This window comes from Podarcis vaucheri (assembly GCF_965113315.1).
Source record: "Podarcis vaucheri genome assembly, chromosome: 12".
NCBI lineage: Eukaryota > Metazoa > Chordata > Lepidosauria > Squamata > Lacertidae > Podarcis > Podarcis vaucheri.
In genome coordinates this window covers 38252465-38265563 of record NC_138750.1, presented here as the reverse complement: position 1 = coordinate 38265563, position 13099 = coordinate 38252465, and the positions used below count along the sequence as shown (strand labels likewise).

Here is a 13099-nt window from a genome sequence, read left to right as displayed (position 1 = left end):
TTATTGCTGGGGGTTGTAGCTCCATGAAACTACTCTTCCCCAGATTGTTAGGGGAACAACATGTGCTTTAAATGTGTGTTGGAGGTGCTTAAATATATGATGTGGATAGGTTAAAAGATGAACAGCTGGGACAACCTAATTAGCAGCAGAAACAATATCTAACCCCTGGGCAGAGGGCAATTTTCTTCTTCATCCCCTCTCCCACAAAGCTGTTGTATGTTCTTATGTTTAAAGTCATCACAGTCTTTAAAATACAGTGTTATATTTATTGTCAATTGGATACAGACCTGGGCTGCAACCCTAACCCTGTTTACTTTAGTGTAAGTCCCCTTGAATTCAATGGACTTGCTATTCGTTAGGATTGCATTGCGAGTCATGCTTAGAGTAGACCCACCAAAATCAGTGAGACGCAGTGGCATGTGGTTTGTAGGGGAACAGTTAGGGTAGGAGGTGCCAGCTTGAGAGGACGATTGGGGAAGCAATGCACACATAATATCACAATTTCCTAGCATCGCACCTCCCTCCCTAAGCAGAGCAGGAGTTTCCTGGGCTTTGGGAAGGTGGCAGGAGGGCTCTTGGGCCCTTTAGGAGATGAGCCGAATTCCCATTCCTCTGACTGCACACCACTGGTGAAACTGAAGTTAATCATTAAGCATGCATCAGTTTGCATCTAATACAGTGTTTTCATTTTCATTTATTTTCAGCTGCCCTAGAGACCTGTTGTCAGGGAGGAAAGCGGATTTTAAATATTTTAGTTGAACGAATGAAAGACAGTGATAAACAAGCATCACTATGATTGGCAGGTACAGATAAACAGTGTTTTTTTAAACCACATTGCTCGAGTATCATGGAGAGGCAGTTAAGCCCTTCAATATGCAAGGCCGCTTGCTAGAGTCCAGTAGGAGAAATACCACATCGCCCCATTCTTTGAATTCAGCAGAACATCTTCTGACTTTTTACTACCCTTGCTGCCTGCTCCTCCCCCTCCCCTCTCTTTTCCTAGGGCTAAACTTAGTAAGGCATTTTGAAAGGTTAATGGCGATTTTAATGGACCTGCTTTAATTTTCAGCATTGCAACAGAACCTTAAATATGCAAACATGTCGTGGCCTTTGCAAGTCCTCAGCCTAGAGACAGTGATTCATTGCTACCACCTTCAGAATTATTCTTTCAAAACAAAGTAGAATGAGAGCACTTCGTGATTTACTAGGGTTGTTTTTTAAAAGGAGAGAAGGGAGAGGGGGGACATTGGAGCTGCTTTTTCTTCTAGGACCCATCTGGGTGCCTCCCCTACAGCAGTGAATACTGAACAGTCAGGTTGGTTCTTTCAGGCACTGGTGCTTTGGGGTGGTAAGGAGTCTGGAAACAACCTATGGGGAGCAGATGAAAAGAGCTGGGTGTGTTTAGTCTGGAAGAGAGAAGATGAAGGAACATGGGAACCGGCCTTACCACAAATCAGACTGTTGGTCAATCTAGCTCAGTATTGTCTGCACTGACTGGCAGGTGCTCTCTAGGGTTTCAGGCACAGGACATTCCCAGCCTTACCTGAAGATGCCGGGGATTGAACCTGGAAGCTTCTGTGTGTGAAGGGTCACTGAGTTCAACTTCTGACCCTTCCATAAAGGGCTGTAAGGGGAGACTATGATAGTGGCCTTCAGATATCTGAAGGACTGTCATGAATAAGATGGAGCAGGTTTGTTTTCTGTTGCTCCAGAGGGCAAAACTAGAATCATAGAGTCGTAGAACTGGAAGGGACCACAAAGGTCTTCTAGTCCAACCCCCTGAAATGCAGGAATCTTTTTGCTCAACGTGGGGCTCGAACCCACAACCTGAGATTAAGAGTCTCATGCCCAACTGACTGAACTATCCCAGGGATTTAATATGAATGGATGTAAATTGGAAGGAAACAGATATTAGAAGAAACTAAATGAGAGCCAGTGTGGTGTAGTGGTTAAGAGCGGTAGACTCGTAATCTGGGGAACCGGGTTCGCGTCCCCGCTCCTCCACATGCAGCTGCTGGGTGACCTTGGGCCAGTCACACTTCTTTGAAGTCTCTCAGCCCCACTCACCTCACAGAGTGTTTGTTGTGGGGGAGGAAGGGAAAGGAGATTGTTAGCCGCTTTGAGACTCCTTAAAGGGAGTGAAAGGCGGGATATCAAATCCAAGCTCTTCTTCTTCTTCTAAATATTAGAAGAAACTCCCTATCAGTAAAAGCTGTTCAACAGTAGTCCACTTTCCCTCAGAAGATGAGTGAGCCAACTGTCAGGGATACTTTAGTAGGCAGCCCTGTATCAGGAGGTTTTTATTTTGTTTTTAGATATGCTGTAAGCTGCCCAGAGTGGCTGGGGAAACCCAGCGAGATGGGTGGGGTATAAATAGTAGTGGTGGTGGTGGTGGTGGTACACTTCCTGTGCTGGGGGTGGACTAGATGGCATCCAAAGTCCCTTCCAGATCTAAACTTCTACAGTTCTATGATTCTTCTAAGCATGTAAAGAAGATATGTCACATGTATACGGGGGGAGACTACTTATTTGGTGTGAGAAGCTGGGTAAGCTGGGTACAATGAAGGGATTTAGGAGTCAGAATCATAATCACTTCAAGACTGAAACTTATCAATATTATTATTTAAAAATTGTCCACTCCCCTCCCTTCAAGAATCAAGGGGGACCTCACATTTTATATATCCAACAACCCTGTCTGACAGGCTAGGTTGAAAGGAATTCAGCAGGTGAACACATGGGGAACCCTTGTTCCTCCAAATACTGCTGAACTACAACTCCCATCAGTCCCAGCAAGCATGGTCAAAGGCCAGGGATGTTTGGCAACATCTGGAGGGACAAAGGTTCACCATCCCTGAGCTAAATTAATACCTCAGCTCCTAGGATTACCTGAGCTTGGTGGTCACTGGTTCGTGGTGGTTCAGGGTCCAAAACATCTAATAGAGGCTTATATTATCATCACATCACTCACTAAAATCAAAGTTCTTCTGTCCTTGCTGAGATAGTCCTTCTGAGCCTTTGATAATCAGCACAAATGTGGCCTATTCCAGATCTATTGATAATGCATTATTTGTGCAGTATGAAAAGTGCCCACAGGAGATTACTTTGACTCCAGAGTTTGCGATAAATTCTTAATCAGCTGGAATCCATCAATTCCAAGAGAACAACAAGCACCACAGCACACCAGTAGCCTTTGGGTTGGAGAATGAAACAAAGCACTAACACCTCCACAGGCATTGTGACCGATAAGTATCAGAGTATTTGAAAGCTGAACAAAGCTTCCTCCTGCAGCTTGCTTTAGAAAAATCAAGGCAAGGTGGAGTACATGCAGGTTTCACAATTGTGTGGCTTACCAAACGTCATTTAACACCGAGCACTTCTGCTGGTTGTGGAACACTGACTTTAATATTCACAAGGTTATTGTATGCCAACAATGTCACTGTGAAAGGGGTATGAACCGAGGGCATGCGCATGATGCAGCCAAGCAGATCTGGATCGAGTCCAGAGTTAGGAAGCTTTTTTCTGTCAAGGATCACATTCCTTCAAAGGTAATCAGTTGAGCAGTGCATACGGCTTAGGTACAGGCTGTCCAAAGGTTTATATTCCCCCCACATAAGAACCTGCCTGGTCTCTGAAATCTTTGAGGCAGTCCCTTCCCTCAGGCACATTTGATGGGACTGGCTCCCTTTTTGTCTTTCCACTGGCAGGTGAAGCTGTTCTTATTCTGATTGATTGTTTTTTGAGGAAAGGGCTTTAATAGTGTGGTGCTGCTTTTATTGTATTTTAATAAATTAGTTTTTGTTTTGATTCTATTAGAGTTTAAATATTTTTTAACTATTAACTTTTTAAATTTTAATGTTTTTAACTTTTTGTGTTTGTTTGTTTTATATACCACCCTTCATCATAAGAACCTTAGGCAGTTCACAGAATAAAATACAGGATTTGATTTGTGTAAGCTGCCTTGAGATCTGGTCTAGGAAAAAAGGTGGGAAAAGAAAGAAAGAAAGAAAGAAAGAAAGAAAGAAAGAAAGAAAGAAAGAAAGAAAGAAAGAAAGCAAGCGATTGACAAGGGCAATGACTCTCTTCTCTCTTCCCCACAACTCTTCCCTCTCATGTGTGCCACCCCATTCCCCTCTCTCTCTCTCTCTCTCTCTCTCTCTCTCACACACACACACACACACACATTCTACCCAGCAGGCTGCCAGAGAAAATATAGAGTTCTGAACTAATCACTTGCAGAGGATTTTCCTCCCCCATTTTGTTCCCGCCCAATCTCCTTATTTGGGCTGTCTCCACCCACCTGCATGAAATGTGGCAGAGAGCTGGTGCTAATGTTTAAAATGCTAAATGGCTTGGGGTCCCAATACCAAAGAGTGTGCCTTCTCCACAGAGGCGGAGCTAGCTGCTCTGGCACCCAGAGCAGCCCACGATGGCAGGGCTAGCCGCCCATGGGGGTGTGCTAGCAGTGAGCGTCCCAGGGGGTGCCACCTGCAGTGATGTCACCCCCCTCAGGGATGACACCCGGGGCAGACCACCCCCCCTTTCTCCACCAGTGCTTCTCCAAAAATCAGCCATCTTGGACTCTACAGTTGGCAATGGAAGTCCTGTTGCTAATGCTGCCAATGGGGGATGCCCAGATGGTGTTGATCCATGGAAGGTCTTCTCAGAGGTGGTTCCCTGTTTTTGGAAATGCCCTCCCTAATGAAGGAGGTACATCCCAGGCATTTGGCGGCTGAAATATACTTTCCCTGACAACTTTGGAATTATTAGCTGTGAAAGGTGTTTTGTTTTTGTTTTTTTACATTTGTATTGTTTTAACCATTGATGTGTTTGTCAGCCTGGGCTCCTTCAGGAGGAAGAGCCAAATATAAATGTCATTAAGTAATTCATAATAGTCATCTCTTCCTTTCTCACTCACTTTCTCTGTCTCGTGAAATAGAAAGATAGGAGTAACAACTGTAAAGCCATATTTTGATGTCAGTGTGTGTGAATGTGTTAAAAAGGAGCAACCATTTTTGGTAGTCAGGTTATGAAATGATTTGGCAAGAAGCCTATTGCAAGATATTCACTGGTGTATATGGGTTATATTGTTGTATTGTGGGAAGATGGAAAATGCCAAAATGTGTGAGCTCCTGGTCTTTGGGAAAGAAAGCAAAGCAACCTAAGTGGGTGGTCAGTGCACCTATCCTTGATGGGCAGCTGTAAATTAATATTGCATAGCACCTCAAGACAGCATAATATAAAATTCATTTGATGTTGCACTCCTGTAGAGTAATTTGACCTTTAGTGTGAAGAAGGGGGTGAGGGGTGAAGGAAACTCTGCCAGATACTCCAAGCACGGGGCCTGTTTCTGCACTGGCTGTAATCAATCAAAGAGATCTGGAGAAATTTGGTCATTAACTTCTTTTGCAATCTTATTGTTAAAAGCAGTGCCTTTTTCACTTGTTAGAGCTGCAAAAATAGGGAAGGATGCAGCAAGAAAGACATCACCAAACAGTTATTAACCGATGTACTTCAGAGAATGGTTGATAGTGGTCTAGAAGAGACAGAAAATTGAAGAACAGTTGTACATAGCAGAATTACAGAAAAACTCTTTGGTTTAGCTTGTTCCTCAGTCCCGCCCCTTATTTGTCCTGGTGTAGGCTGCAACCCTAATTCAGTAAGTAAGCCCCACTGAATTCAATAGAATTTATTTTTGAGTAAACATGGTTAGGGTTGTGCTATGACTTTTCAATCTTGTGTTGTGGCTCAGCCCACCCAAGTAAAAGTCAATAGTGACCTGAAACACCCTGCATATATCCTTTCAATCAGCCTCCCACACATACCGGTACATCATTGAGAATTGCACTCCCCTCCCCACAAAATACCCATGCAAAATCAGTTTATGTCATCACCCATCTTTTTTAAAGTCTGCTCACCACCTAAGACTGAAGTTCATGGACTTTCTGTCACTCATTTGGTCACTGGGTGTGCCCTCTAGTTTTCCCAGACAAAGCTGTGTAGAATTCACCCTGCAATTGATAGTAAACACTGGGCATGTTTCCTGTTGCAATTAACATATAATTGACTGGTTTATTCAGCTTCAAGAGTCTTTGCTAATACCAAAGAAAAGTCTCAAAACAAAAAAGAAGGGGAGCGGAAGAGAAAAATGAAATTTGGGGGGGGGGGAGGAAGCTGATTTTGCCAGGCCTTGAAATGTTAATTTTAAATCCACTTCCAATTATTGAGGAATCTATTTCAGAAGGATTTGTAAAGTAAATGTTTAGTTTTTAACACAGTGAAGAACCCCACATGCAATATTGATGATTTTGAAGAATGTAAAGCTAATTGAAGTCAATTTTATAGGATGCATGATTAGAAGCTGAGCATTTTTAGATGATTGGATGATTGAAAGAGATTATTTTTTATTGTTTTAAGTCCAAATTCCCCATCTGTTCTTGTATGCTAACTTCACACTCCATTGCACACTTCCTAATTAAGATTGCTAATGATCTGTGTAACTGGTCAATCCATGGGTTGTAGAAAGATGAAGTGCCATTAGCATTTTATCTCAGTGATCACTGCATCTAATTGTTACAAATATGTTGCAGCTTTTGTAAAGCTCATATGGGAATATATTTGCCTCTTGTTCTTGCTGCTGTTCAAATCATTTTTGCAACCGACTGTCATTTGAATAATATACTGAGAGAGGCAAACCCAGTAAAATATTCAAGTTCAGTAGCAGAAAGTACAAAGGGGGGAGGGGTAAAAATAAAAATAAAACACAAAACCCTACAGGAATCAAACTTAACATTTTAAAATCCCACCCGGAGCTCTAAAGAAATATCACAGCACACTGAAATCCGTCACCAAAGACTCTTAATCAAAAGTTTGCAAAAGGCCAAGAACATCTTGAAGGTGAAAAGGGGTCTGAATATAACACAAAACGCTGGTGTGGACATCACAAATTATTCATTTTAAGAAGTGTGATAGAAGAATATGGTCTTCTTGAAGTGGAGGAAAGACTGGATTGACGTCAGAGTTTTTTCATGAAATAATTTCATTAAATAAAATATGAGCAGAGACAATATCATAACAACATGGGGAAACTATATACGAAGGAAGATAGCCCTGCAGCTTATCATTCCAGTACTTATTGGAGGCAGGGTGGGATGGTCAATGGGTGACGTTGCAGTGTGCAGCAGATGGTTCTGATGAGGATGAGATTTGAGCAGCTTCCATGTGGGAGAAATGCCAGTAATTTATTTGAGCCCTCCCAGGACACAGCCTTGTTACGATCATCTGACACAGAAGTTAGAGTTCCCTGCAGTACCTCTCCTCTCCCCAGTCACCAGAAGTCAATGGCTGCAAAACAAGGTGAGGACCCTTGAATCAACCGAGGAAACAGCTCCAGGGAGGCAGAGCCTACCATGCTCCATGTCTTGTCAGTCAACATGATGCTTCAGTTGGCTCCTGCTCCATGTAGAGATAATATCCCTCTGGCTGCTTTAAGGAGAGCATTTTCAGGCAGAAGAGCCCCTCGAAGCTGTCCATGGTCCTGCTCTTCTCTACCCTTGACTTTGACCTACTGCTACATGCTTCCCTTGCAAGCCTGGAGCTCCCATGGAACTGGACACATCTCAGGAAACTTCATTTGTCAACTTAAGACATTCTTAAATAATAGGTTAATTTTTGTCAGTGTAGTTGTCCAGCTGCTATTAAACTAGCTATCAGCTGAATCTCAGGTGTTTCTCTTCCACTTGATAGCACTAGTCATTTTTTGCTGTTCTTAGCAAAATGACTATTAAATCGTGATCATTGTTGTCAAAAATCCTCTTCAGGTAACATAGCAGCGCTTTTTGCATCCCAAGTTATTGCATATCAGTTATTTTGATCTGTATTAATAAGTTTTTTCAATCATTCTTTATAGAGCACCATGTCCAGAAAATACATCTCCAGCAAACTCATTTTTCCTAAGTTATAAGTACATTTCAATCAGTGTAGTGTAAAGTACCACTAAAACTGTCATTTTAATGAAAAAAAAATCCTTTGGGTGTGCAGATATTAAATTGGCATGAACATTCAACCAAATCCATCTTCAGTCATTATCTGGCATAATTCAACATAAATGTCTCTTCCATTTATTCAAAAAGTTACTTCTACATTTATCTGGGTTTAACAATGACATAGATCTAACTGGCCAACCCTTTTATATTACAAGTTCCAATTAATTGTTTAAATTATGTCTTGTTCAAAGTTAAAATACGTTTTTGTATAAAAATAAATATTCTCTTTCACATGCAGCTGAAAGGTCTGAGCTTCAGAATTTTTAAAATCTACAATTTTTAACATGAACAATTATCAACACTGCCATTCCCTTCCCTGCAAAGCAAAACTATATCCAAAGCATTTATTTATTTTCTTATATTTATATCTCACTTTTCTTCCATCATGGAACCCAAGGTGGCATTTGAATGACCTTTCAGTGAAACAGACTATTTAGGGCGACAGGCCAGAAGGAAATGGGAATCACTGTGCATTTGGCAACTAAACTTCTCTCAAGACTATCTGTAGTTACTTACAAAACTCTGTGGGGAGTGATAAAAATTAATGGATAGAGTTCTTAGTGGGGTCATTTCTTATTAAGTGATCCAACTTCTTTACCTCGTGTCATTCAATTTTCTTAATATTTTGTACACTTGTTGAATGATCAAAACCAAATTTTGTGTAAGGTCCCGTCCCGTCCCCCCGCCAATAATTTTGTTTGAAATGCATTTTGTTGTAATGTTCATGAAATGATGTACTAACAAGAATTATTTTTAAATCACTTTTATAAAAAATTAATTTTGTAACTTACATTTAAAATTAAAAGTAAGTCCATCATGTGACATATCATATCATATCATATAAAAGCCCACATCATATTATATAAAAGCCCACTGAATCTCACCAACAAATCACAGCTCTACAGTTTTCACGTAAATTCAAGTAACAGGTGTGGCTTCAATAACACATGCTCATATTTTATATCAGAGCAAGCAGTTCTCAGTGGAGATGATGGTGCTTTTCTTAACAATAACCTATTTTACAAATCTGAATGAAAATGACTCTTCGGGCACCCACTTAGATAAAACTGAACTGTGCAAATGCTGCTGGCAACATTAGGAAATATGCATTTCTGTGCACCAGATAGCAAAAAAATCTCCACTTTCACAGGTCTAAAGCAGAATTGCTCCACTTTGAAATGAGAGAACCTAGCAGGAGATATATGAAAGCATCCATTCAGTGTAGATACTAGGATTCATCACCATCTGGTCAGATCAGATTACTATATAATCAAGGAGTCTCCTGCTAGCCGAACCATCAGGGAGAATCCTTAAGAGGCCTGTCATTTGCTATTTGAAACTGCAGCAGGGAATAAGTGTGATATATGACTAACACTCTTTGCCAGAATCAGAAGTATACACTTTGGTGTGGATTCATTCATTATGCCAGCTCCACAGAGATGCATCTGTGAAGCTGAAAGTATTTTAATGAAGAAAAACAGCAGTGTTTCAAAAGTTCAACGAGGACACCCTAAACAAATGCTGCATTTTAGCTCCCCTTTAAATTGCCAGATTCTTAAAATGCCAACTTTTACTGAAAACGGATTTGCTCAAAGGAACAGATGCTTAATGGACAAGAGGCTGTCCCAGCAAACTTTTAAAAGGAAAAGAAGCAAAAACAGAAAACTTGGCATTGCCAATTCTGTGATCCCATCCTACTGTGAATGGGTTTTTAGACATTCATTTTAATTCCCCATTCATGTTAATTCCCATATGGAGCAAAAGTCTCCATTGCAGTATGAAAATTACTCAATCATTAATGGACAACAATTTGTAGAGAAATAAAATAGTGGGCAGATTACATTGCAATTAACCGAATTATTGTCTTGCTAGTGATATAGTCAGATGCATGGACAAGGAAGACGGTAGGCACGGGGAAGGAGTGGGGAAGGATGTAGCTCAGGTGTACAGCATCTGCTTCTCAAGCAGAAGGTCCCAAGTTGAATCCCAAGAATCTCCAGGAAAAGGCTGGGATTGTCTCTTGCCTGAAACCCTAGAGATCCATGCCAGCCAGGGGAGGCAATACTTAGATAGATACCATATTTTTCGCTCTATAAGACGCACCAGACCACAAGACGCACCCAGTTTTTGGAGGAGGAAAAAAATATTCTGAACCTCAGAAGCCAGAACAGCAAGAGGGATCTCTGTGCAGCGAAAGCAGCAATCCCTCTTGCTGTTCTGGCTTCTGGGATAGCTGTGCAGCATGCATTCGCTCTATAAGACGCACACACATTTCCCCTTACTTTTTAGGAGGGAAAAAGTGAGTCTTATAGAGCAAAAAATACGGTAAATGGTCTGACTCTGTATAAGGCAGCTCCCTATGTTCCTCACATGGAAGAAAATTCTAGCAGCTCTTTCAGCAACTTGACTCAGATTGAGAGAATGCAGTAAATCTAGTGACTATATTTCAGACAATGGATCCTGGTTGGCCCACAGGTCCCAGACCAAAGTCACATCCACAGCAAACCAAAGTCTTCCAAAGCAACTACTCTACTCCAAACTTAAAAGTGGAAAGCATAATGCTGGTGGTCAACAAAAGAGGTTCAAAGACTCTCTCAAGGCAAATCTAAAAAAATGTAGCATAAACACCGACAACTGGGAAACACTAGCCTACTAGCCTGTGAGTGCTCCAACTGGAGAACAGCCTTTACCAAAGGTGTCGTGGACTCTGAAGACGCTCAAATTCAGGATGAAAGGGAGAAACATGCTAAGAGGAAGGCATGCTTGGCAAACCCTCACCATGATCAGTGCCAGATTTATGTACGGTATAAGCTAAACAAGCTATAGCTTAGGGCTCCACTTTCTTGGGGGGGCCCCAAAAAAATTAAAGGGTAAAAATACTGGATGCACATTTCCAAAATATAAGATAAAAAACAAATAAAATAAAACCTACATAAAGCAACAGTGTTTTGTGCTGTGTAGGCTCCTATGATAATGGGCCCCACCTGTTAGCCTGCTCCCTAAAATATCACTGGTTTGCTCATTTCTATATATAGGGTTCCTACATTCTGCATGGACTGGTTGCAAGGCAACATGTGCAAATGGCTTTAGATACCTATTAGGTCCATACATTACCATAAAGCATATATTTAACACACAAAAACAGCAACAATTTGTTGTTGACAAAGAACTGCTGGACATATAAAGGGCCCCATTCCCTTCAGAAGCTTAGGGCCTCATCAAACCTAAATCAGGCCCTGACCATGATCAAATCCCGCCTGGAAACCTATGTCCCCACTGTGGAAGGACATGTGGATCCAGAATTGGCCTCCACAGTCGCAGATGCACTTTTAAAACAGTGGAAGACAATCTTACTCGGCCACGAGTGATCGCCAAAGTAGAAGAACATTTAAAGCATTCTTTTTCCATTTTAACAGTCATGCTTTCCCCCAAAGAATCCTGGGAACTGTAGTTTCTTAAGGATGCTGGCAGATCTCACAGATCTCCAATCCCCAGTATCCTTCATAAATTACAATTCCCAGGATTATTCATGACTGTTGGGTTTTGCCAAATATACTGTAAGGGGCAGGGGCAGTGAGTAGAATCCTGCTTCTAGTCTAAGTTCATTCCAACAAATTCTGTACATTGCCTTAGTTCACTGTATTCATGTGAAAGGTTTCCATTTTCATATTTTATTGTCCTATTTCGGGGGTGCAAGTGCAGCTTTTTAAATTCTGGAAAGTATTGTCTAAGGTTGAGAAATTCAGCTTGATTTCAAGTTTTTTTGGGGGGGGAATTGTTGATGGATACCATGTGTACATGCTTTGAAATGAAATTATTCTGACATTTGGACCTGTTCAAAATAAAACAGTCTGATGCTTTGAATTCTCTCCCATACATCATTACTACCTGTGGACAAAGTTTAAACATATCAGGTTTCATCTTGATAACCAGTCTGGAAGATGATTTGAATTAGGCATAGAAAGCTACTTTTACAGAGTTGTGGAGGAAAAAGATAATATACCCAAACTTAATATCCACCACAACTTAGAAACAGCTATTTATACAATAAATCAAATTTAGGAATCTGGAGGTTTTGATGATGTAGTATTTATTTTGTTGAGCTCATTTTTAAAATAACGCCTCCTGTTTATCAGTATTGTGCCACAGGCACTGGAGGATCTCACAGAGGAGATCATGTTCAGTTGCTGAAAGGAGGGATCCCAAAGCACAGCAGCAGGTATGACTGTTTGGTTCAAGTCCACAATGTGTAACCAGATTAAATATATTGTTGCATCTCATAATCAGTACTTTGAAGGGAATAAAAGCAAGCTCTGTACACCCTTTAAGATCCGTGGAGTTGTTGTTTCTTATAAAATGCTTGGCCTCTGGGCATTTCTCTAGGGTGATTACAATCTCCATAACATTTATATAGTTACAGCAGCTAAACTTGGAAAGATATAGCACAAGGGTAAAGAGCGAACAGCTCGCATTTCAAAACATATCTTAAATCACTGAGATGAGATAATTCATCCATAAGAAATTCTGCAACAGCTGGGAGGTGTCTTTATTAATTGTATTTCCATTGTGAGCTGCTAAAACTGCAGTTCTCATAGTAAGCCATGCTGGAAACTTGTGCTCATCTGGGAGGTGTCTTTAATTTCATTGCCTTTGTGAGCTGTTAAAATTGCAATCTTCATAGTAAGGCACACTAGAAAATTTTGCTTTGAGCCCTTTGACAATTTCATAAATATCCAGCTTTGGACCTATATTTTTATAGGGTTTGTTTAACTTTTTAAGCTGTTCTGTAGGGAAAATTTGCCTAGTAAGTATTTCTCTAGCTGATTGCAATGACTTTTTATTAATGGCAGACAACTGACAGAAGAACAAGATGTATTTCGGTTGTTTTCTGCTTATTGCATACCAAACCTTTGGGCATTTAATATCTGCCTACAATGCATTATGAGAATGTGAATCCTGACTGTGTACAAATGACCTAATTTGACTGATTTGCAGCATACGTGGGCTGTGAGCACAGAGATATGTTCATCTTCCTTGGCTGACTGCTCTTCAATCTT

General features: G+C 40.9%; 1 long non-coding RNA gene across 3 annotated transcripts in view; it reads right to left on the bottom strand.

Annotated features, from left to right (window-relative positions):
- LOC309515907 overlaps positions 1–13099 on the bottom strand; it is a 163192-nt gene that overhangs the window by 124700 nt on the left and 25393 nt on the right. The window contains exon 1 of one of the 3 annotated variants that reach the window (XR_014212703.1): positions 1544–1603. The exons of the other annotated variants lie outside the window; for them this stretch is intronic. This is a non-coding gene — a long non-coding RNA (uncharacterized lncRNA). Of the gene's footprint in view, positions 1–1543; positions 1604–13099 lie in introns of those variants that run through there. 3 annotated transcript variants of the gene reach the window in all.